Here is a 24,817-nt window from a genome sequence, read left to right as displayed (position 1 = left end):
ATCTGTCTGTCTGTCTGTCTGTCTGTAGTATCTATCTGTCTGTAGTATCTATCTATCTGTCTATCTAACTGTCTGTCTGTCTATAGTATCTATCTATCTGTCTGTCTGTCTGTCTGTAGTATCTATCTGTCTGTCTGTCTATAGTATCTATCTATCTGTCTATCTAACTATCTGTCTGTCTATAGTATCTGTCTGTCTGTCTGTCTATAGTATCTATCTGTGTGTCTGTAGTATCTATCTGTCTGTCTGTCTACAGTATCTATCTAACTGTCTGTCTGTAGTATCTATCTGTCTGTCTGTCTATAGTATCTATCTATCTGTCTATAGTATCTATCTATCTGTCTGTCTGTCTGTCTGTCTGTAGTATCTATCTGTCTGTCTATAGTATCTATCTATCTGTCTATAGTATCTATCTATCTGTCTATCTAACTGTCTGTCTGTCTATAGTATCTATCTGTCTGTCTGTCTATAGTATCTATCTATCTGTCTGTCTTTCTATCTATCTATCTGTCTATCTAACTGTCTCTCTGTCTATAGTATCTATCTGTCTGTCTGTAGTATCTATCTGTCTGTGTGTCTATTGTATCTGTCTGTCTGTCTAACTGTCTGTCTGTCTGTCTATAGTATCTATCTGTCTGTCTGTAGTATCTGTCTGTCTGTCTGTCTATAGTATATATCTGTCTGTCTGTAGTATCTATCGATCTGTCTGTCTGTGTATAATTATCTATCTATCTATCTATCTATCTATCTATCTATCTATCTATCTATCTATCTATCTATCTATCTATCTATCTATCTATCTATCTATCTATCTATCTATCTATCTATCTATCTGTCTATCTGTCAATTCTATCTATCTATCTGTCTGTCTATCTATCTGTCTGTCTATCTATCATCGGTTTGTAGTATTTATCTATCTATGTCAGTAGGTACAGTATGTCTATCTATCTGTAGGTATATCTGTTTATCTATCCATTTATGTATCTGTTGGTCTTTCTCTCAGTCTGTTTTTAGTTACTGATTTGCCTGGCATTTGGTTTGTTTGATTTTTCTTCGCTTTCAGTCTCATTTATCTACATCAAGGCCTTCTTTCAGTTTGAGATTGAACTGCAGCCAACCTTTACCACTTAATCAGGGGGTTAATACCACACTCAGTAATGGTGGTGTGTTGGACATATTGAGATGTCAACCCATTTACAAAGAGTGTGCATAGGAAATTACAGAGGTCCTGTGTCATTTACACTCCATCTGCCCCCTGATGCTATAAAACCGAGAAGGGTGGAATCTAGGAGGGAGAAAGAGGTGTTCATCAAACCAGCAGCCTTCCATTCTTGGAATGGCCAGTGCCCTGTCTTTTTGACTATACTTTCTTTCCCCCTCTCCTCTACTCCCCATCTTCCCCACTCTATCGGAACACGGAGGCAGCCGATCCTGTGAAATATAACTTGTGGTGTCGGCGGCCTGCGCACGCGCTCCAGCAATATGCTCTCACTCAATCAGATTTGCATAAGTAAGCTCTCAGCAGGCCTGCTCCACTGCCCAGGTGCAGGCCTATTGCATATAGAACTGTGAGAGGGCTCCTAGAGTCACTTTAGACTCCAGTGGCTGCTGAGTGAGCTTACGGGCCGCGGCACTGGAGATGAAATTTGAATTAAAAACCTTGGCCGTGCTGTTTTTTTTTTCCTTGTGCAAAGGGGGAAATGGGGCCGGCGAAGAGGCACGTAGGCATCGAGCTCGGAGACAGATAGATGGGCCGGGATGGGTGGGGGTAGATGGATGACTGGACAGAGGAAGCTGGATGGGCCGCTCAGAAAGGCACGCTGAATCTTAACGTGGTGTGATTTTGACTTATGTGTTTGCCATGAGCTTGCTTGTCGGTCATACATCCCCCATCTGCGACTTTATGAAGTCATAGTGAGCGGATGTTTTGTAATGTAATTTAAGGGTATCTTCTGAGGCATTACAATATGATAAGTGCTGTTTGAATATTTTTTCAATGGGTTTGTTCACATAAACTCAAGCGCCCACTGTAAGACTAAATGTCCTGATAATTTACTCACCCCCATGTCATCCAAGATGTTCATGTCTTTGTTTCTTCAGTGGAAAAGAAATAAAGTTTTTTGAGAAAACAAATCCATGATTTTTACTCCATATAGTGGACTTCAATGAGGATCAGTGGGTTGAAAGTCCAAATTGCAGTTTCAATGCAGCTTCAAAGGGCTTTACACAATTCCAGCCGAGGAATAATGTGTAAAGTCCCAGAAACAAATCGCAGAGCAAGTGCAAGACAAGCATTTGTGGTTAAAAAGTATATACATCAGATCATTTCGCTATTCAAGACTCTTATTCCTCGGATGGGATTGTGTTGAGCCCTTTGACACTGCATTGGAACTGCAATTTGGACCTTCAACCCATTGATCACCATTGAAGTCCACTATATAGAGAAAAATCCTGGAATGTTTTCCTCAAAAACTTTAATTTATTTTCGGCTGAAGAAAGAAAGACATGAACATCTTGCTTGGGGTTTGTATGTGTTACAATTATTGTAATATACAGCAACACACAGATTGTTTCAAAGACATTGGAACTGCATAATCTGGAGGTCAACACATATGACCTTCATACAACTCCTCCTCTAAACTGATTGCTAGTAATAGTACCTGTTTAATGCTAAAAAATTCAGATGGATGCATGTAGATATGAAACACTGATCAATTTCAAACCGCAGAGCGTATTTAATCTGCAAATAAAGAAAAGAAAAAATAGCCTAACCTTTGAATGCTTCAGTTTGATTGTGGCCTGGGGTCAGTTTTCATTTATCAAATTTCATATTTTTTGTCTAGTTCAGAGCTTTCTGGGATGTGTGGAAATGTTCAGAGACTGATTTTATGCACATGAATTGGATTGACACAACCTATATGCAGTCTATATTCAAGCTGTATATGAAAGGATTGATGGGAAAAGGTGCATCCAAGTCGTAAGCTCTTTATTTGGCATGATCGCCATGTACAGTACAGACTATATTCAAGCAGAACATGAAAATGAAAAGGTGGATGTGAAAGGATGCATCCACACCACAAGCTCTTTATTTCGCATGTATCAAAATTGCAAACGTCTGACCAGTCGGCCCTTATCTGTTCGGCCAGATACCATCGCGAAACAGGCCTGTAATGGGCACATGCTCCGTAATCCAAAAGCCTTGTCCGGAGATAGGATTTATTTATTTTATATTTTCCAGGGCCCAGGCTGGGGGCTTATGGTCTGGAGAGAGCAAGTGAATTACCTATACAAATGCATTTTGGTCCCTGTGCTCCTCAGACTGGGTTAACATTATGGCTTCCATTCTGCCCCTTGCCTTGTTTTTGATTGATACTTTTCAATTACAGTCTCTTCAACCTTCCCCCCTTCCAGCCAACATTCAAAATGCTTTTTCTCCCTCACGTCTGTGATAACTTCAAACATTTAGGGGGTTACAGGAGCACCAGTAACCCTGTTTAGCTGGTGCAGTAAATTGGTTCCATGTTCAACATAATAGCAGTGACAGGGTTTTGCTAGGGAAATCAGTCCAGCAAAGGGACATGCCAACGATAAGACATCCAGCTTTGAAATTCTATTTCTTGGTATCAGAATTAAATCTGGACGTTATATTTCTTTGCCAGCAAGGCACTCTGTAGTTGCCTCCCGTCGATGCTATTTGATCATTGGTTGACAACTAATACTAACCCAGCCCGTCCTGTCCCTTCCTTTGACTTTTTGGGAGGGAGCTTTGCTTTTTTTGCAACGTTTAATCAAGAAAATCTTTATTTTAAAGTCACAAATTGCTTTGTTTCTTCTTACATTTAGTGGACATGGAAAAACTTTTGGTGATGTTTTAAAGATAATCATCCTGTAGGAACTTCTTCACTGCATAAAGTCCTAATTTTAACAGGTATTTTTATTTTATTTTCCAGTAATATAATATAATATAATATACACAACAGTTCTTTCTGGTCCCCGAATCTGATCAGCTGAAAGGAGTGCGATATTTTAGGGATATCGTTTCACTGTTTGTATCACTCCGTTTGCGGTATTTCTCACAGTGAGGACACCCAAATCCGCTAATTTTATAAGTAATATTATTTTTTTTACGCCCTTATCATAGCCGTGCCATTATATAGCCATATTGCATGGCTAATCATGTGATATTGCTCATGTAATATAATATGATATACAATTCAAAGTTCAAAAGTTTACATACACCTTGTGAATTTAAATTCTTTGACCAAAATAAGAGAGATCATACAAAATGCATGTTATTTTTTATTTAGTATTGACCTGAATAAGGTATTTCACATAAAAGACATTTACATTTAGTCCAGAAGAGAAAATAATAGTTGAATTTATCAAAAATGACCCCTTTCAAAAGTTTACATACGCTTGATTCTTTATACTGTGGGTTGTTACCTGAATGATCCACAGCTGTGTTTTTTTGTTCTTGGTTTGTTCAGGTCCCGCAAATTATTTGATTTTTCAGCATTTTTATGTTTTTGAACCCTTTCCAACATTAACTGTATGATTTTAAGATCTATCTTTCCACACTGAGGACAACTGAGGGACTCATATGCAACTATTACAGAAGGTTCAAACACTCACTAATGCTCCAGAAGGAAAATCGATGCATTATGAGCCTGGGGTGTAAACTTTTGAACAGAATTAGGGTGTGTACATTTTTCTTATTTTTGCCTAAATATCATATTTTTCATTTAGTACTGCCTATTAGAAGCTACAGAAGATACATGTTTCCCACAAGACAAAATAAGTTAAATTTACCCTGATCTTTGAATTAAAAAAGTTTTCACCCTCAGCTCCTAATGCATTGTTTTTCCTTCTGAAGCATTAGTGAGTATTTGAACCTTCTCTAATAGTTACATAGTCCCTCAGTTGTCCTCAGTGTGAAAAGATGGATCTCAAAATCATACAGTCATTGTTGGAAAGGGTTCAAATACACAAACAAAAGAAACAAAGAATTCATGGGACCTGAAGGATTTTTCTGAAGAATAGCGGGCAGTTTAACTATTCAGGAATAGTATTTCTTGTAAAATGATTTTTAAAAAATCGTACATAAAATAAATAATGTTATAGTCTAAAAATACAGTTTTTGGAAACAATCCAATCATCCTTTACCTGTTCATTTAAAAACATGATGACAGATGTGAAATCATGAAACCTGCAGTTGCCTCAAAGCAGCTTGCCAATTCTTATAAGAAATAGCCTCCAAAAAGTTAGGCTACATCCCGAAACTTACAGCCTAAAGTGTTCTAATCCTTAGCGGCACCAAAGCGTTCTGTGCCCTAATGCCATTAATTATCATTTCCAATTGGATAGTTTCAACTGTGTCATCCCCAGCTGTTTCATTAGGCCAACATTTTCTGGGAAAGATTCCCTCTCGCTCGCTCTCTGCCTAGTGGTGCGTCCCTCACCAATTCACTCCTCCTAACTTATGCGCCCCGTTCGCATCAACCGCTCAACTTTGGGAAGTTGCGGTTTGGGATTAATACGTGTTAAGTATTTGAAATGTGTCTTCGATAGGTTGCGTATGAAGTCCCTACTCATTTATACTGCATGTTACTTAATCTTAACTGTAGAATTGGTGATTATTCTTCATATAACATCTCAAGATTGGTAACCCGCTGGTGTTTTGCTGTATATACGAGGTGCCCGTGTTCGTACTGTACGCAGGGACAGACTGACGGATGTATTTTGAGGGGATTAGGGATTCCAGGCATGTTCGGGGAGGTGGAGAGAGAGCTCCTCCTCAGTTCACCCTGACATTGTGAGTGTCAGCATCAGATCACTTTAATCAGGCAAGGGATATGCATGATAAAACGGATAAGGGACTTTAATCAAAAAAATTCGCTGGTCTGGAAACGTGACACACTCCGACAAGCACGCCTCATCCCTGCCGCACCCCCGTGTCACTGCCAGGCGTGGGCTCGTCATGAATATGCATGGCAGGAAGGCAAGGTACCACATTAAAATGTGCTATTGTTTGTTCAGCTGCACGGCCACCAGAAGAAATAACCAACAGACGCGTACAAGATAAGTTTGCTAAAATCCAGCAGAAAATCCCATAAGTGCATGCTCACAAACTTAGATAGACAAACACAAGGAGCTTCACGTGGTCTGCCTTGCTTTGACCCATTATCCGTGGTACTTTGATATGTTCAGTAGTTCTGAATAATTAGCATATTCAAATTTGATATGCAGATTGTAGAAGGTACTTGAGGATTGGCTATTTCAAGCAACTGGTGAAAGTTTTATTTGTTGTTTTACTGTTCTATCTATCTATCTATCTATCTATCTATCTATCTATCTATCTATCTATCTATCTATCTATCATATGTAATTTCTATATTTAACATTAAGGATGTAATAAAAAGCAATTATTAAATATTTTAATAAAAGAAAATAATTGAAATGAATAATCATGAACAATTAATTTAATTTGCTCTTTACATATACCCACAGTTGTGTGTATATTAAGTAATTTCTTACAGACTACAAAAATATTTATATACTTAAAAAAACAGATTTATGCTACTTATATATTTTTACATTTTATTACATAACATTGTACTTTTATATTACTTGCATATTATACTATTCTTAAATATTAAATATATTAAATAATATTTTATTTATATATCAAAATAAGGTATTAAATAATGCTTTTATATTATAGTATACTTGAATTAAATATTGTATATATCCAAACAAGTTAAATTTATATATTACTTGTATACAAATTAAATAATATTTCTATACTTGTGCACAAACTATAAAAATATTTATCTAAAAAATAATAATGTTTTTGTGTGTTACATATATACCATGTAGAATATGCATAAATATAAATATGTATAAATATTTTGGATTTTGGTGCACAAACTATCATATTTATATAACAAATATTTACATAAAAATAAAATTAATTTAATATATTACTTGTATATTATACTCTCTCTGTGTGTACATGTTTGTAAAAAGTATCTAAATTATATATATATATATATATATATATATATATATATATATATATATATATGTATATATAATCAATTTGTGCAATATTAATAATATTTTTTCTATACTTTTTTATACATACATATTTTTGTGCATAATTTGTGCACAAACTATTAAAATGTTAAAATGAAAATAACAAATTTATATTACTTTTCTTGTTAAATGTATTAATTTCTTAAAATAAGGTATAATGTATTTATTGCTTGTGTATATAATATTTTATATATTACTTGTATATTATACTTATATTTGGACAGACAGATTGTATAATTATATAAATATTATTTCTATATATTTTTAAATATATAAATATTTTATAGTTTTATATTTTAGTTTAGTTTTTCATTTATATTGTAATTATTTTATTTATTATGTATTATACTATAATTCAATTAAATGTGATTTAAGATTGTATTTATATATTAAAATAAGGTAAATATATATATTACTTGTATATTAAATATACTCTGTGTGTGTGTGTGTGTGTGTGTGTGTGTGTGTGTGTGTGTGTGTGTGTGTGTGTGTATATATACACACACACGCACACAATTTGTGCACGAACTATACATATACATATTTAAAAAGAATATAAATGTATATATTACTTTTATTTTTGTATCTTACATATGTACTATGTATCATTTATATATTATATAATATAGTATTTATATATCAAAACAAAGTAAATTTATATATTACTTGTATATTATACTTATATTTAATATAAATATTATTTTACTTTCTATATATTTTTATATAGTTATAGAAATTATATAATTATATAATTAAATATAAGTACATTTATGTATTACATATATTATACTGTGTGTGTGTGTCAACTTGCATAAATTATATAAATTTTTTTGTAGTGCACAGATTATTAAAAAATATATATAAAAAGAACGGAAATGTATATATTACTTTTGTTGTGGTATGTTACTTACATACCGTGTAGATTACTTTAATAGCTTGATATTAGGTTGTAAGTTTTATGTTCCATTTCCATTATAGATGACAGTTTTCAATGATGACCTACATGTATAGAGAATCTAGAAAGATAAACACAGTTGTCTTTGACGAAAATCAGTCTAAACAGCCGTAAGAGCAGATGTAAACTGACAGCTCAGTGGAATCCATGCACAAACTCACACATCAACGTCAAGCTAATGAAGTATGTTTAAGTGCCATTGATGTGCTAAAACAGTGACATGTGACTGCCTCTTGAGCAGTTGTAATTAATTAGCTTACACGAGTTGTACGATGCCAGCCATATATGTATCGCAGATGGTCTTTAAAAAAACACGTCTATCTCTTTATAGTATTGAGTCAAAAAAAAAAGAAGAAGTAGTAAACCTTCATTATGACTGATTTGTATTGTGCTCACATATCTTAAATGTGGAGCGGTAAAGAAACAATTGTCTCTTTGATTCTGGACTTTGTGCATATTTTGTTTTGATGTGTCTGTCAGGGTTGACTGCGATTCACAACAGTGTCGGAGTGTTCGACTGTTTGATTGTTTACTTGAGGAAATGTTAGTTCATTTAAAGGCTTTTTGCGCGGCCGGGGTTGGTGTGTTTGTTTACTTTGGCAGTCTTCTAAGTGATTGAATATGCAAAGCAATTTTTGGTGATTATTTTGTGCTAATTCGAAGGCCTCTGTCTTTTGTGCCTAGCCAGTTATTGGTTCACCCTCCTGAACAAATCCCTAGAATTCAGAGGATCATCATTTGGAGGGAAGGGAGCTTGTTAACCTAATGATTAAGTTTAACCAGGCCTTGAAGAATATATGGATGTGGTTCAGCTGAGCAGAACTGAGTAATGGGTTGTAAATGAGGGGTGTTGGCAAGGGAGGGTTCTTTGAATATGGAGGTGCTGCTCTGTGCAGGTCAAGGAGCTTCCAAAAATGACTCCCAAAATAACCTGAGCGAGAGGGAACGGGATGAGAAAACCAGAGCGACGAGGAGCCGATTACCATCTCAGAAAGAGACGTGCGCTAGTTTTGCTCTATTTTCTGCATTTATCTCACTAAATGAAAAGCGCTGTTCAAAAGAGTCATTTCATTGACTGAAGTTTGTAAGAGTAAAATAATGCATAATCTAAGCACTGGGATTTATGCCTTCCCACTGTTATATTACTATACTCGCTTAAGCAAACATCACTTTAAGCATTTGTTATACAACATATTGTATAACATGCCCCTATATTTCCCCATATATTTCATATATTATACTACTTAGTTTTTATCACAGAAATTAGGTATTTTATCTTTAAGACGATATGATTTACACGTCAGAAAAGTTGTTAGATTCCATTTTTTTTGTTAATAATTTTGTTATTTACAAAAGTTCTGAATAATACATTCTGAATAATGTTTAATCGTCTGAATTTCTGTATAAAAATACTTCAAAAAAAGAAAATTTGAAAATTTTGTTTAGTTCTTCAGCTTTGTGTTTTGTTTAGTTCTGCTTTGTTTTATTTTTTGTTTTGTATTTTGTTTAGTTATGCTTTATATTTTGTTCTTTTTTTGTTTGTTTAGTTTAGTTCTGCTGATTTGTTTTTAGTTCTTTTGCTTTGTGTTTTGATTTTGTTTAGTTACTAACTAAAGTTATTTTAATTATTTTGTTGTTTTGTTTAGTTATTTTGCTCTGTTTGTTTAGTTCTTTTGCTGTGTTTTATTTTTTGTTTTTAGTTCTTTTGCTTTTTGTTTTGTTTAGATCTTCTGCTTTGTGTATAGTTCTTTTGTTTTGTCTTCTATTTTGTTTTATTTTGTTTTTTTAGTTATTTTGCTTTTTGTTTTGTTTAGTTCTGCTTTGTTCTATTTTGTTTTGTTATTTTCCCTTGTGTTCTTTTTTGGTTTGTTTTGTTCTGCTTTGTGTTTTGTTTTATTTTATTTTGTTTTGTTTAGTTTAGTTCTTCTGCTTTGTGTTTTGTTTGGTTCTTTTGCCTTCTGTTATTTTGTTTTGTTTAGTTCTTTTGCTTTGTGTTTCATTGTGTTTTGTGTTTTTAGTTCTGTTGTTTTATTTTGTTTTGTTTAATTCGGCTTTGTGTTTTTTGTATTGTTTAGTTATTTTGCCTTGTGTTTTTGTTTTGTTTTGTTCTGCTTTTTGTTTTGTTTAGTTATTTTGCTTTCTGTTATTTTGTTTTGTTTAATTATTTTGTTTTGTTTTATTTTGTTTAGTTTAATTCTGCTTTGTGTTTTTGTATTGTTTAGATATTTTGCCTTGTGTTTTTGTTTTGTTCTGCTTTTTGTTTTGTTTAGTTCTTTTGCTTTCTGTTATTTTGTTTTGTTTAATTCTGCTTTGTGTTTTTGTATTGTTTAGTTCTTTTGCCTTGTGTTTTTTGTTTTGTTTTGTTCTGCTTTGTGTTTTGTTTAGTTATTTTGCTTTCTGTTATTTTGTTTTGTTTAGTTATTTTTCTTTGTTTAGTTGTGCTCTTTTGCTTTGTGTTTGGCTCTTTTGCTTTGTTTTTAGTTCTTTTGCTTTGTTTCATTTTGCTTTGTTTAATTCTGCTTTGTGTTTTGTTCTGTTTATTTATTTTGCTTTGTGTTTTATTTTGTTTTGTTTAATTCGGCTTTGTGTTTTTGTTTTAATGCTTTGTTATTTTGTCTTGTTATTTTGCTCTGTTTGGTTTTTATTTATTTTGCTTTGTTTTATTTTGTGTTTTATTTAATTCTTCTGTATTGTCTTTTATTTTGTTTTTAGTGTCTTTTGTTTTGTTTCATTTTGTTTTGTTTTTAGTTCTTTTGCTTTGTGTTTGGTTTTGTTTAGTTCTTTTGCTTTGTGTTTGGTTTTGTTTATTTCTTTTGCTTTGAGTTTTATTTTGTTTTGTGTTTTGTTTAGTTATTTTGCAGTTTGTTTTGTTTTGTGTTTTATTTACTTCTTTTGCTTTGTGTCTTGTTTTGATTTGTTACAACAGTATTAAAATGGTACTGGAATGCTCTGCATAATAATCGATGTATCATGGACTATGAATAACTTACTTTTTTATTGCTCTCACAATATCAATAATATGCATACATGTTTCTTCCATATATTGACCCTTGTAAACTCATGTCAGTAGGATATTGTATATTCATTCATTGCTGAATCAGGGTTGTTTCAGGAAACTTCTGTTTCATTTATTTTACCTCGTCAAATCAGAGCACACATGACCTGATAAAATCTGCTAAATACATAGATCCCATCAAACATGTTTAGATCATAGGTTAAACGATCTATAATCGGCAGCAACTACGGTTTTGTGGTTTATGTTTTGAGTCTCTGCAGGTATACAACCAACAGAATGTGGGATGATCTCAGGTGATACCCCTCACCGCAACCTGTCAGCGAGACACTTTACCCACAATTAACCAAAATAAAAAGAGAAAACCCTGAACAAAGCAGAGACACGTTCCTAAACACTGGCGCCTGTGTTGAGCTTGGGATACAGTCGAGTGCTGCTGTACATCGGGTTCGGAGGGCAAGCGCTCTGAGTGAAATTACAGCCGCTGGTCAGACCTGTTGCAGGGAGTTTGTTACAGAAATGGGTCCTACAGTGGAGGGGGAATATTGAACGCTGAAGAAAGGGATACAGCGGCAGAGGATGTTTGCTGTAATACCCAGGCCAGGTTCCTCCACTCTGAAGTGGACAGATCAGATGCAGACGAGATTAGATTTCCTTTAAAAGCCTTTCCCTCGCGCTAATGGCATGAGGCCTCTCGCTCAGAGGCCAGAGTAAGGTCAGTGGCATGGAATTGAATGCCCCCAGGATAATCTCGCTTCTCACATCCCAAAGCTAGGAAAGTGACACGGGATTTAAATTGGCAGAAGTGTGCATACATATTGAGATCTGAGTGATGGCAGGTTAAACATGCACTAGACCATTGGAGTGTTTGGAAAATGCTTTGGTCTGTTTTTGCATCTGCGAATGCTTTTTGCCTTAATATTTGGAACAGTTTGTTGTGAAGAGTTACCGTAGTTGAGGTCTGTTTGAACTGGCCTTTTAAAATGGCCAGCACTGATCAGCGTTCAAATACCTGTGTTTGAGGTTTTGCTTGAATCTTTGGTTTTCATCCAGGTGAGTGTGGTTGGATATTGTGGCATAGTGGTTAATGCTCAATCCCCAAATGGAGAAAGTCATAAATTACCACCAGTGTTGCTAAAGATACTCAAGCTTCTTATTATATTAAAATAAGATACATAAAACCAAAAATTACGGTTGAACCTCACTACCTTTCTGGGCCTTAAACATTTCAGTTGTGTTGCTGTCTATGCAGGGTCAGGTCTTACGGGTTTGACTAATGTCTAATGAGTAACTAATGTCAAAATTTTCATTTTTGGGTGAACTATAGCTTTAAAAAATATAGCATTTTGCCTTGATAATTTGCAGAAGTATTTTGTCATGCCGTATCACTGAAAAGGGAGCTTGTTATTCCTGAGCTACTGTCATACTGTTGGAAAAAGGTTGTTTTTCACCAACATGATCAACTGCCATGTTGCTTTAGGCAATGTGTGACTGTAAGTGTACTATAAGTTGCTTTGTCTAAAAGTACATGTCAAATGCCTAACAGAATATCAGTATCTAAAACATGTTTTTGACCTTACCTTTAAATAAATGAAGACTTTGTAAGCTGTGAACTTAAGATTAGATACCTTTCACTCCCATTATGCATATGATCCCCCCAGAATTCAGTATGCCAAGGTGTCATGCATACAAGCTGTTTGTTTTTATCGGTGCCAAAAACCTTTCTGAACACGTTATGCATAATCAACGGTTTATAACAAATTGTCAATGTTTTTTGTGCTGTCCATGACCTAGAGCAAACATTATGATATTTGCCATCAAATATGCTGACGAAAATCAAACGGGCAACAGTTGGTGGAGAGCAACCTCAAAGTGCCCTTGTGCATATGCTCGCAGAGGCCTCGGAGAACTGCAAGTTAATTTCTGATATGGGGCTTCTTCGGTGGTTGAGTAAAACGGCTGGTCTGATTGACTATTGTTGAAGTTAAGAGACAGGGGGCATTGAGTATTTTATCATCTTTTTACAGACAACAGCACTCGCAAACCGAATGTTTGGGAAATTACAATTACTTTTAATCCTCCAAGTTCAGCCAGGCAATTTTCTTTTTGAGGAATTATTCCTATTTCTTGCAGAATTCTCAGGTGTCCCCTCAACTTTTTAAAAGACAGATACCCACGGTTTATTGGCAGGAGTTATTCATTTAATAAGGGTTAGTTTCAGAAGCACTTGTATAAATCATTTAGTTGGAATTAAGTCCTTTCATCCACTCTTGAGATTAGCAAGCCATTAATGAATTATTTGAAAGAAAATATGAAAAACTTCAATGCAAACACGAATAACATAACCAAAGAGAAAAGTTGAAAGCCCGTAAGAATTTTTGACCAAATTTGACATTATCTTGACATGCAGACTTCAAATTTCTCTCATTTGTTTCCTTTTTCCTTTGGAGATACAGTTTTTATTTTTTATTATTCCTGTTATTGTCCTGTAGCGGCATTGAATAGATTGTGTGACTGTCTGAGATGGTTAAAATCACATTCGCAACTCAGAAAAACACATAATTTAAACATGCTGGACCAAATAAGGAACATCCAGAAAACATTTAAGCCCCATTTTAGATGTCATAGCTAATCATAAATCATTGGAAAGTGTAAGAGGGGGAAAATACAATAGAGCTAGTCATACACTTTTTTATCCAGTAAATATTTCTCAAGATAAGTGTTTTATTTTTAGGCTGTTGAACATTTTCACTGTTATTGCTCAGAAAAAAAAGGTACAGTTCATTGACTTTTTGTGTGTATATTACGGGGCAAGTTGTCATGCTGCATATACAGTTATTATACAGAATCTATAAAATGTTAATTATTTTACCAAAATAAGAAGGATCATAAAAAATGCATGTTATTTTTTATTTAGTACTGACCTAAATGAGATCAAGATGCTTAAATGCTTAAACATTTATTAATGCTCTAGAAGGAAACAATGCATTAAGATGCGGGGTGAAAACTTTTGGAATTTAAGGATTAGGGTAAGTTTTTGTCTTTTGGAAAACGTGTAAGTATCTTCTGTAGCTTCTGAAGGGCAGTACTAAATGAAAAAAAAGGATATTCAGGCAAAATAAGAAAAATGTACCCATCTTCATTCTGTTCAAAAGTTTAAAAAAACTAAAACTGAAATAAGTATGACAATATTTTAACACTATTAACTTACAGCATGTAAGATAATTATTAGAAATCATTTGTTTTTTAAATGTCATAAAGAAATATCTCTGGTATCTCAAGTACTTACATGAGCTGAGAAATCTTCAGTGACTGACGTCCTGAACTGCACATGCCATTGCACATTCATTCTGCTGCCCACCAGGATCTCTTTCAGTGCGCCCGATTCCCCTGCAGTGGAGCTCATACCACTGGCGTGATATCTGTGGAACCAGAAGGCACCTGAAGTCTCTCCAGCCAGGCCCTGGATCAAAGTCAGCTGACCCGTTCCAAATGCACCCCTGAACCATGCATCAAAATAGCGCCGCAGCCAGTAACTCAGTGGGTATGGGGCTCGGGCCGCGGGTTGGCCTGTGCCAGTGCAGGCCTGGGTGAACACGTCAGATTGATTTATGTGACGTGTGGCCCACCCTGACCCCTGTTTGTGGGCAAGCCGGCTGAACCGTCTCCCCTGGCTGGTGTCCACCTGTTCTCTGGTCTGAAATATCCCTTTTCGCACTGGGCAGGGCCAATGCTGGCAGCTCCAGGGTCACTGATCACTATTCAGATTAGGAGTGTAAGCTGAGGTTAGAGAATGTGCATGAAGTGTTTTTCTCTTGATTCTATCAGGAGGACATTAAAAAAGAAGAATGACCACAGAAAATAGTCTTTCACTAGCAGCTATCCTGAGATGTGTCAAATGATTGCTCCAAAATAAAGTTACACACTGATAACTGTCAGTTCTATACTGAAATAAAAAGCAAATATATGTTGCTTTTACTTAACTTTGTCAGAATGTGTAGTTATGACATCTACCAGCTGGCAGTGTTAGTTCGGTGTATACATACCTGTCAGAAGTTTGGGAACATTTTTAAACGGCTTTGAAGACTCTTCTGCTCTTCAAGGCTGCATTTATGTGCTCAGAAACACAGTAAATCAGGACGATTATGAAATAGTGTTACAATTTCAAAATGACTGTTTTCCATGTGCATATACTGTGAAATGTAATTAATTCCTTCGATCAAAACTGAATTTTCAGCATCATTACTTCAGTATTCAGTGTCACATGATTCTTCAGAAATCATTCTAATATTCTGATTTGGTTATTATTGGTGCTCAATTATTAATAAGTTCTTATAATTATACTATTGCATATACCTGTTTATATACTACTATTGTATTCATTAAAGGGGTCATCGGATGCAAAACTCACTTTTACATGTTGTTTGAACATTAATGTGTGTTGGCAGTTTGTGTACACAACCACCCTACAATAATAAAAATCCACTCAGTGGTATTTTTTTTTAAATCTTTAAAAGTAATATCCCTTTTTTAAAATCAGGTCATTCTCAGCTTCTTGTCGGTGTGATGGCATACCGACAGAGGCCGCTCCCATGATAGTTGATTGACATGAGCGCCTTACCTTAGACCCGCCCTCACCAAGCTGAAACAGTCCAGTCGCCGTTGTGTAACTGAGGTGCAGGGGAGGACAAGACTGTCTCCGATTGATCGATTAAGGTGTTCTGTTGTTGGAAGTAATAATGAACATAGCAGTCGTCATTTACTCTGGACTTCTGAGCCGCTGAAGAAGCGCCGATCCCGATCTACATATGCATCTATGTTCGTGCGAATCGTTCCTGATACAGCTTCACCCACAGCAGAAGTGAGTATAAGGTTTTTTTATGCAAATCTTTGCAAACGGCCTTCTTAATAATGTGCTTGTTGGCAAGTTTCGCCACTAAATGCGGCTAAAGTAAACATAACGGCTCATAATCCCACATCAGAGAGGGTGGGGCGAGCGGAGCTAATTTGCATTTAAAGGGACCATGCAATAAAATGAGTTGATTTTTTGCAGAGCTGATTTTGAGAAGGTAAAAGGGCATTTTATTAAACTACTATTGAGAACGTTTAACCAAAGTATATTATAGACTTTTCATTAAGACCCTAAAGATTCCTATGAACTTGTGGAAAATGGGCATCCGATGACCCCTTAAATGTTTTGAATTAGATTTTTATTTTTATGTTTTCAGTTCTAATACTGAAAATTACACATTTTAGTTTTAGTAATTTTATCGGTCTGCTTTTTTCCTAAACATATTTTTGTGTCTTTGTTCAATTTGTATTACAGTTTTTAGTACTTTATCTTAAAGGATTAGTTCACACCTGAATAAATCGAAAAGAAATTTCAGGATTGTTCTCCATATAGTGGACTTTATTGGGAGCCAATGGATTGAAGTTCTAAAATGCAGCCTCAAAGGGTGCTACACGGTCCTGGCCGAGGAATAACTGTCCAGATAAGGGTATGAATACTAATGCAATGAAATAATTTAAGTTATTTATTTTTAATACATTTGCAAAAATATTAAAGCCTGTTTTGTTTTGTTTTTTTGCTTTGTCATTATGGTGTATGAAGTGTAGATTGATGTGGACAAAAAAGAATTTAAATCAGTTTCATTTAAGGCAGCAACATAACAAAATGTGAAAAAATGAAGGGGTATGAGTATATTTGCAAGGCATTGTAACACTGGAAATTCGAAATCATTCAAGTGAATCAGGTTGTTTGAAAAAAAAAACAACAACATGGAATTTTACGTTTACATTTTTTATACTTTAGCTTTTTTTTTTAAGGTGTATCTTATGGAACAGAAAGCTACTATTTTAAACAGCAACAAACTGCCTGTGCGCATAAAAACGGAAAACCTCTTTTTATACTGCTGAACAAGTCACCAGTTTTAATTTGGAAAAAAATAAATAGCATTCAATAATTATTTGTGGTAATGTTCATACCATGATTAACTCTTCACTTCAGCATTGTCTTTCTGGCTTGGCGTGATTAGTATCAGTGTCATGTCCTTGTGAAATTTTGCAGAGGATGAGAAAGTTGAGACAGTTATGAAACCTTGCTCAGGGCCGGCCTCCTCAGCAGGGGTTATAATTAGGTTGTCTTAGAGTTCCACCAGATTGTCCAAGTGGAAAAACGATGAAATTGAGAGAATAGTTGGCCATCGATACCCAATTATAAGACTGGGACACCAGTACTTTTAAATTCTTTCACAGCACGACAATCCCAGCAATCTGATGTTTTGATCCTCGGCACGCTGCTCGCACATGTACAATCAACCGAGAGGAACACATTAACAGTCTACTAGATACGTCAAGGCAATAAAAGAAATGTAATGAACTTAATGCTTCCCGTAAAGCCACATTAAATCCACTGCAAAAATTCCAATGAAGGTCTCATGAGTATCTTTTTTTCTTCAATCCTACATAGATTCGAGAATGAAAAAGATGTTTTTTTTTGTTTGTTTGTATTTTCTACTAAAATCAAAGCCTTTTGAAATACATTTTGAAATATATATACATATTGTTTTTTCATTATATTGAAGAAGAATGTTTGCTTTTGTAATCAGTCAGTCTTTGTGTACCAGTTTGACCCATTCAGGCTAATTGTTTTAGACCATTTCTTGATATCAGCAAGTAGCAAATCAGCAATTTCTACTTTTATTTGATCTCATATTTCATGATTTAGTTTTGTTTAGCTTTATTTTTGCACTCATTCATTTTATACTGTTTACTTTTCCTTTGCAGAGAAATAACCACTGATATGTTCATACATCACATGTCCTCCATAACTTCATGATGTATACTGATGTATTTAAAAACTCTTATGACAAATTACATCTTTTGACTTTCTGACTGACTGCACTTCCTCCTGGTTAACTGACATGTTCATACTTCCCATCATTTTAATTCTTATCATAATTTGTGAGAACATCCTTTTTCAGGGTGCCATTACTCATGTCAGAACTGGTTGTTAAATGCGTTAAGATATGATCGTGTCCTGTCAAGGACCGCTTCAAATTAGACGTTTCTTTTGAATTGGATATTTCTTGATGGCCTACATTTTAATGAACGGCACCCCTCTCATGTTTGGGGTTTGATATGAAATGGTGCATTGGCGTCCTTGATCTCCTGCAGTCATCCTCGAGGTGTTCTCTAATATGGCTGAGAGTGACATGCCTCGACAGTTAGCATTTGCACATCAATAAGGCAATGCAGAGCTTTGACCCAATTACAGGGCTGGAGATCAGTGAGGCTGGAGCTCCGGTGGGCTCGGCTGGGGAGCCTCGCGCTCAGCTTGGCAGGGTCACGGGGAGCCGGGTCACTCCGTCGGCTCTCGGCTCTCAGTCTTGGGGTCAGCCGGTGGTCAGGAGATGAGAGAAAGCGCTGCCTTTAGCCTTTGAGTGCTGTCATCTTTGTCTCTTATCTTCCTCTCTTCATCTGCCTCTTTCTCACAGACACATGCACACGTCTCATCTGCTGCTGAATATTGGGCCTCTTGCCTTTTTACACACATACACGCACACACACACCAGGGGTGTTTTCTGTGAAGAGGTAAAAAAGGCAATGCCTTTTCAAAAAAATTGGATGTTAAGTTTATTTAATACAGTTTAATACAGTATATAGTTTAAGTATTATATATATTTAAATAAAATGCAAAATGCACACAAACACAGTAAGATTGGTCAAATAATTTTTAAAGAAGTCTCTTCTGCTCACCAACCCTGCATTTATTTGATAAAAAGTACAGTAAAAACTAACACATACTGTTTAAAATAACAGTTTTCTATTTATAATATATTTTAAAATGTAATTTATTCCTGTGATCAAAGCTAAAATTTCAGCATTACTGCAGTCTTTAGTGTCACCTGATCCTTCAGAAATCATATGCTGATTTGCTGATCTAGAAATATTTATTATTATTATTATTATTAATAATAATAATATTTAAAACATTCTTTGATTAATAGAAAGATCCAAAGACCAGCATTTATTTGAAATAAAAAGCCTTTGTAACATTATACACTATACAGTACCATTTAAATGCTTGGAGTCAGTATATCTTTTTTTATTTTTTTTATTTTGGCAAAAAAATTATAGAAAATAATACTTTTATTTAGAAAGGATGCTTTAAATTGATCAAAAGTGATGATAAAGGCATTTATAATGTTCTTCTGAACTCTCTGTTCATCAAAGAAACCTGAAAATTTTTTGACTCAGCTGTTTTCAACATAATAACTATAATAAATGTTTTTGAGCAGTAAATCAGAATATTAGAATGATTTCTGAACGATCATGTAACTAGAGTAATGACGCTGAAAATTCAGCTTTTAAATAAATTACAATTTAAAATATTTTCAAATAGAAAATAGAAAGTTATTTTAAATAATAAAAAATTCAAAATGTTACTCTTTTTGCTGTACTTTGGATCAAATAATTGCAGGGTGAGCAGGGTTCTTTTTAAAACATTAAAATATTATTTAAATATTATTATATATTGCCTTAGTTTTAATTAGTTGTAATGCATATATAATATAAAAAAATGTTTAAATGGAATTTTATTATTGCTGTTTTTTGACATTTCTTTATCTATGACGTATGCAGTTTTTATATTTTTTTTGTTTTAATAAATAGTATATATAATAAATATAATATTGCATATTGTATATGTAATGTAGTTAGTATATAATGTTAGAGCTCATAATGTAATTAATATTACTACTACATATTTTATGTATATATTAACACACACATATTGTTTTTGTTTGAATAAATATTATACATAATAAATATAGTATTAAATACTGTATATGTAATACACACACATACACATACATAACATACATATGAATCAAACAGAACTGGAATATGAACTAAAAAGCTCAGGCGCTTATGATTTTGCCTCATCATTCGGAAGTCCACCACATGCTACTGATATACACACACACTCACACACATTACACTCGTCAAGCTGAGAAGTGACCTGTCAGTCAGCCCATTCCCACAATCCTTCACCTCAGAGAGGAGTGGAGGAAGACTTCTCTCGGTTCCATGCCTTGTTAGATCTATCATCCCTTTAATTAATAGTGTTTTTACGGCAGCGTCTGAACTGTGTCATTTCCATTATTGGAAAACCCAACGCGATTAATGAATAATTTTCATTTTTGATCCATTATATCATGCCAGTTGATCTCTTTTCCGCGCGGCTGAATGATAGCGTCGTTTTCTGCCCCTCGATCAAATTTAATTTGGCCCTCTATTATATTACAGTGTTGCGACTGAAGTGTCAATTTTTGTCAGGCAATTAGAAGCTATAACCTGTGAAGCTAAGTTTGATAGGCATTGTAATTGGATTGTTTCAGCAATAGCTTGAAACGCTTATAGCTCTTTTTTCCTCTTGTTTCCACCCATTTTCACTCCTTCCTGGCTTCTGATAGCAACTCTTCCTATATGTGGAACTTCAGAACAAACAAAAGATGGTGGTCTAAAGAGGGAAGCTAAGAGTGCTTGCCTGGCAGAAACTGCTCCTCTTTGCAGCTTTCCCGATTTGCAGTACGTCTTTTTCTGCTTCTGTGGTAGATGTTTGTCTATTCATCTTGACCCTGCAAGAAAAGCATAGTGCTACATTTAAAGCTCTAGTTGGCAGAACTGTGGCCTTTATGGGCCGTGACATGGATGAGGAGATTTCTATAGAAAAGAAAAAGTAAAAGTTTAAAAAGTAAAAAAAAAAGTTAAAGTAGATAACTTCACTGAAGTTACTTGAGATGCTAATAAATAAAACAACTAACAATGTATCTTAAATAATGACCATAGTTTGTTAGGTTTTTACAAAAATTATCTTAATTATCATTAATTAATTACAGAAGTGGACAGTAGTGAAGGATTTTTACTTTACTCAAGGTAATTTAAAAAGTATCTATACTGTCAGAGTGTTTTTTTGTGGAAAACTTTTACTTCCAAAGCATATCGTAATTTTTTTGCACTACATTTCATAAATAAAAGATGTTTTTTTTATTACCTTTAATACTTAAAAACATTAAAATTGTACTTTCTTGTACTCAAGTAAATCTTAATTACTTTTACTTGAGTAAACGTAAGAAAGTACTATATTTCTAATGTAATTAAGTATTATTATATTTAATATGAAACATTAATAAAGTGCATTAAAACGTACAATATTGCTTTGTAATGTTTTTGAAAGAAAAACACTCTGATAAGGTATATACAGTTGAAAAGTACTTTTAGCAGAGTAAAAATACTTCACTACTGTCCGCTTCTGCTTAATTATGGTGACAGTATCAAACTTGAACATGTAAATGTATACTCGATATAAATACAACAAAATTAAACACCCCTTTTTACATAACCTAGTCAAAATAGCTACAGGAAGTTGAATAATTTTTGTGAATCTGTTTAGCAACTGTCCAAACCAACCGATTCCTAAACTACATAGGAGGGAGAGCTATTTATGACAAACCGATTTTCAAGAATAAATCTGACTTTTTCAGCTTCATAGGAAACTACCAATTCAGTAAGGAATAATTGACGATGGGCCGTTGAATTCTTAGAAAATAATAAATACCCGAGGTGGTGATGAGGCCACGACGCGAAGCAGAGTGTGCATTATTTTCTAAGAATTCAACGGACCTAAGTCAATTATTCCGCTTATACTACGGTTACCACACCTCAAGACATGGGTCAGATGATATATTTCAAGACATTCGTCTGTTTTTTTGTCTTTAAAACGTTATTGTGAGTTGGATTAATTTCTTACGCAGCTCATCCAACGCCTCCATTGCTAATTCCAAAATGTCATTTTAGACCTAGTAACGACGCTTGAGTCTGTGCGTCTCTCAAAAGTGATCTGCAGCAGCTTCTCTACTAATAGTTAAACTTTAAAGGTCCACTGAAGTGCCTTGAAACACGCAGCGTTATTCTATGTGGTGACGTACTTTTAACTGAAACAAAAACATATTGCCCAGCCCCGCCCACTTATTTTGAATAGCCAGTAGTGTTCCATTAATATCTGCTCGGGCCAGAGCCGTTAAGCTCGGTAAAACCGCATTTTGTAAGCTTTCAGCGTCCACAGATTCAGCGTCTATTTATAGTGTAGGGGGCGGGACACTATGGACTTTGACTCTAGAGAGCATTTGATTGGACAGAACGTTTGATGAGAAACTGAAGTGCACGGTGATATCATCAAAATAGTTGATTCATATTGGCGGAAGTGACGAGACTGTAACTTTTGAATGCCCATATTTTGTAAGCGTGAATTTTGTCTTTGTTTTGAAACACACTAGCTTATAGATAATCTTAAGGCTAATATATTCATACTAAAAGCCAAACAAAAACCTTAATTTTGATTTCAGGGGGACTTTAACTTTGTTTTCTTTAGGAACAGTGCGGTTGTTCCCTCGCTTGTGAGAAATATCATGTAGTTTTTAAGTTGTTAATGGTCAGAGTTGCGCTATAACAACATTAGCGCGTATGCTAACGTGTGTGCAAACTGTATGTGTGTGCATCTGTAAGCGAGAGAGGGTGGGAGAAATAGAGTTTAGAGTCCGTACATAATAAAAAATTTTTTTTGGCAAAAATATGGAAATAATCTTGAATTTTTATCCTATTATTTACTGTATTTATTTGATTGGCCAGTGCCGTTGTGGGTTTTGGTTATTTTGCTGTTTTGGGCTGTAGGGACCTTTGAAATAACTGAAATCGAAGTAATATAGACATGTAAAAGCTGCCTGGAACTACGTTTCAAAAACGTTTTTGTCAGCTAATCAGACTTTTTAGTAGGGCTGTTTGATTCTGATTCCTGGTACTGGAATCGATTAGATTAGATTCAAAAATCGATTCCTTACTGTTGTTTTCGATTCTTGTTTTATAGATTGGAGGAAGCTAATTTCACAATGACTGCAGGATATAAAGGTCATAGAAAGCAGCCTTCATTTGTAAAAATTACGATATTTCCTGTAGCTCTGACTTTAAATTGTAATTTTGTCTGCATTGCCCATGGAATTGGTCATAACCCACAGCTCAGCAGTGGACATGCATTTATTGCATTAATAAAACAAGACATGAAGTGTCTAATGTCCACAGTTCAGCTGAATGATGTTTACTTTAACAGTATGCTTTGCACAATATTAGCAAACTATACACTGAAACAAAATAAACATAACTTTAACAATAACACTGAAGAGCTCAGCTGTCAATCAGATGCGCACTCGGCCACTGATTTGTGCTCTCTATGTTTTCTTTCAGAATTATCATTGGCTGATAGAAAGGTTAAAAACAGCATTTAGAATGTAAATAAGACCACTTAACAATCTATTCCGTCGTGCAGCACTCAAATTTATGAACAACATGAGCCAGTCCACCGTAAAATAACTTCTAAATCGTTTTTTTAACTGGTTCATTTAAACGAAACTTTTGAATCAGACTTATAATAATTATTAACGAGCAAGAAGCAAATTAATGGGTGCTTCTCAAACGGAAGGCTGCATCCTCAAACTACGACGTGCTTAGTAATGATATAGATTCCAAACTTTGGAATCGACTCTCAATTCCCAATGCCTCGGAATCGATCTTTTTGGAATCGATTCCCAGTCATACTTTTCAGCGCTACAGAGGAAACCACTTTGGGCAAACGTTTCGCTAAATGAATCGAACTTTTCAGCGCTACGTAGGCGATGGAACCATTTTGGACGAAATTATTCGCTCGAATGAATCGGAACATCCAGCTCTACATATGTAAGGAAAACATTTTGGACGAACTGATTCGTTAGAATGAATCGGACCTTCCAGCGCTAACGTTTTGTCGTTGTCGAAGGAACCATTTTGGACGAAATGATTCGCTAGAATGAATCGGACCTTCCAGCTGTACACATGAGGGAACCATTGTGGACGAACTGATTCGCTGGAATAAATCTGACTTTACGACGATACGAGACAGAGAGGGGTTTGTTTGGGTGAGTACATTGAACTATTCTTTCAGCTCAGATGTTAAAACAGCGATGTAGCGTTTGGTTGTGCTGTATCACGACTCGTTTGATAAGTCGCGTACTAACGTTACACTATTTAGAAAATAGCTGCCATTCACGAAAATTAACCATGTTTTTACGGCAAATAAAACCAGAATCCATGTTTACTATAGTTAAACCATGGTAACCACAAATTAACCGTAGTTTTACTACACCAACCGTAGTTAAACCATGGTATTTGTAGTAAACAAAACAACAACATGGTTTGTCCTTCCTAACACTGTCTCTGATTATTAAAAATATTTATATTGGACAGTCAGCATAAATTAAATAATTATCAGCATTTTCACTGTGGCTCTTTGCAAACAATGTATTTCCATCATGTTTATTAGCCTATGTTTATATATGCACAAAATGGTCACTTATATCAGAAGTGCATTATTAGTGAGTTTAAGAGCTAAACTGAGGTGTGGAGTTATGTTAGATGAGCTGAGGATATGCACAGAGGATATGCACAGTGTCTGTGATGAGAGCTGTTAAAAACCTTCGCCAGTGTCGAGTGTTCTGCCCTTTATGGCAAAAAGGAGGGCCTTTTTCAGTCAGAAAGTAAATTAGGCCTCTGGTAACGGCCTATTTTTTGTCTCCCTTTCTTTCTCAGCATGACAAGAACTGTGACACGGAGTGTATTGGCCAAATTAATGAGCACTTCCTAGTAGGGTTTCGGAAATGCATTAA

This window comes from Garra rufa, chromosome 21 (genome assembly GCF_049309525.1).
Source record: "Garra rufa chromosome 21, GarRuf1.0, whole genome shotgun sequence".
Classification (NCBI taxonomy): domain Eukaryota; kingdom Metazoa; phylum Chordata; class Actinopteri; order Cypriniformes; family Cyprinidae; genus Garra; species Garra rufa.
This window is presented reverse-complemented; position numbering follows the sequence as displayed.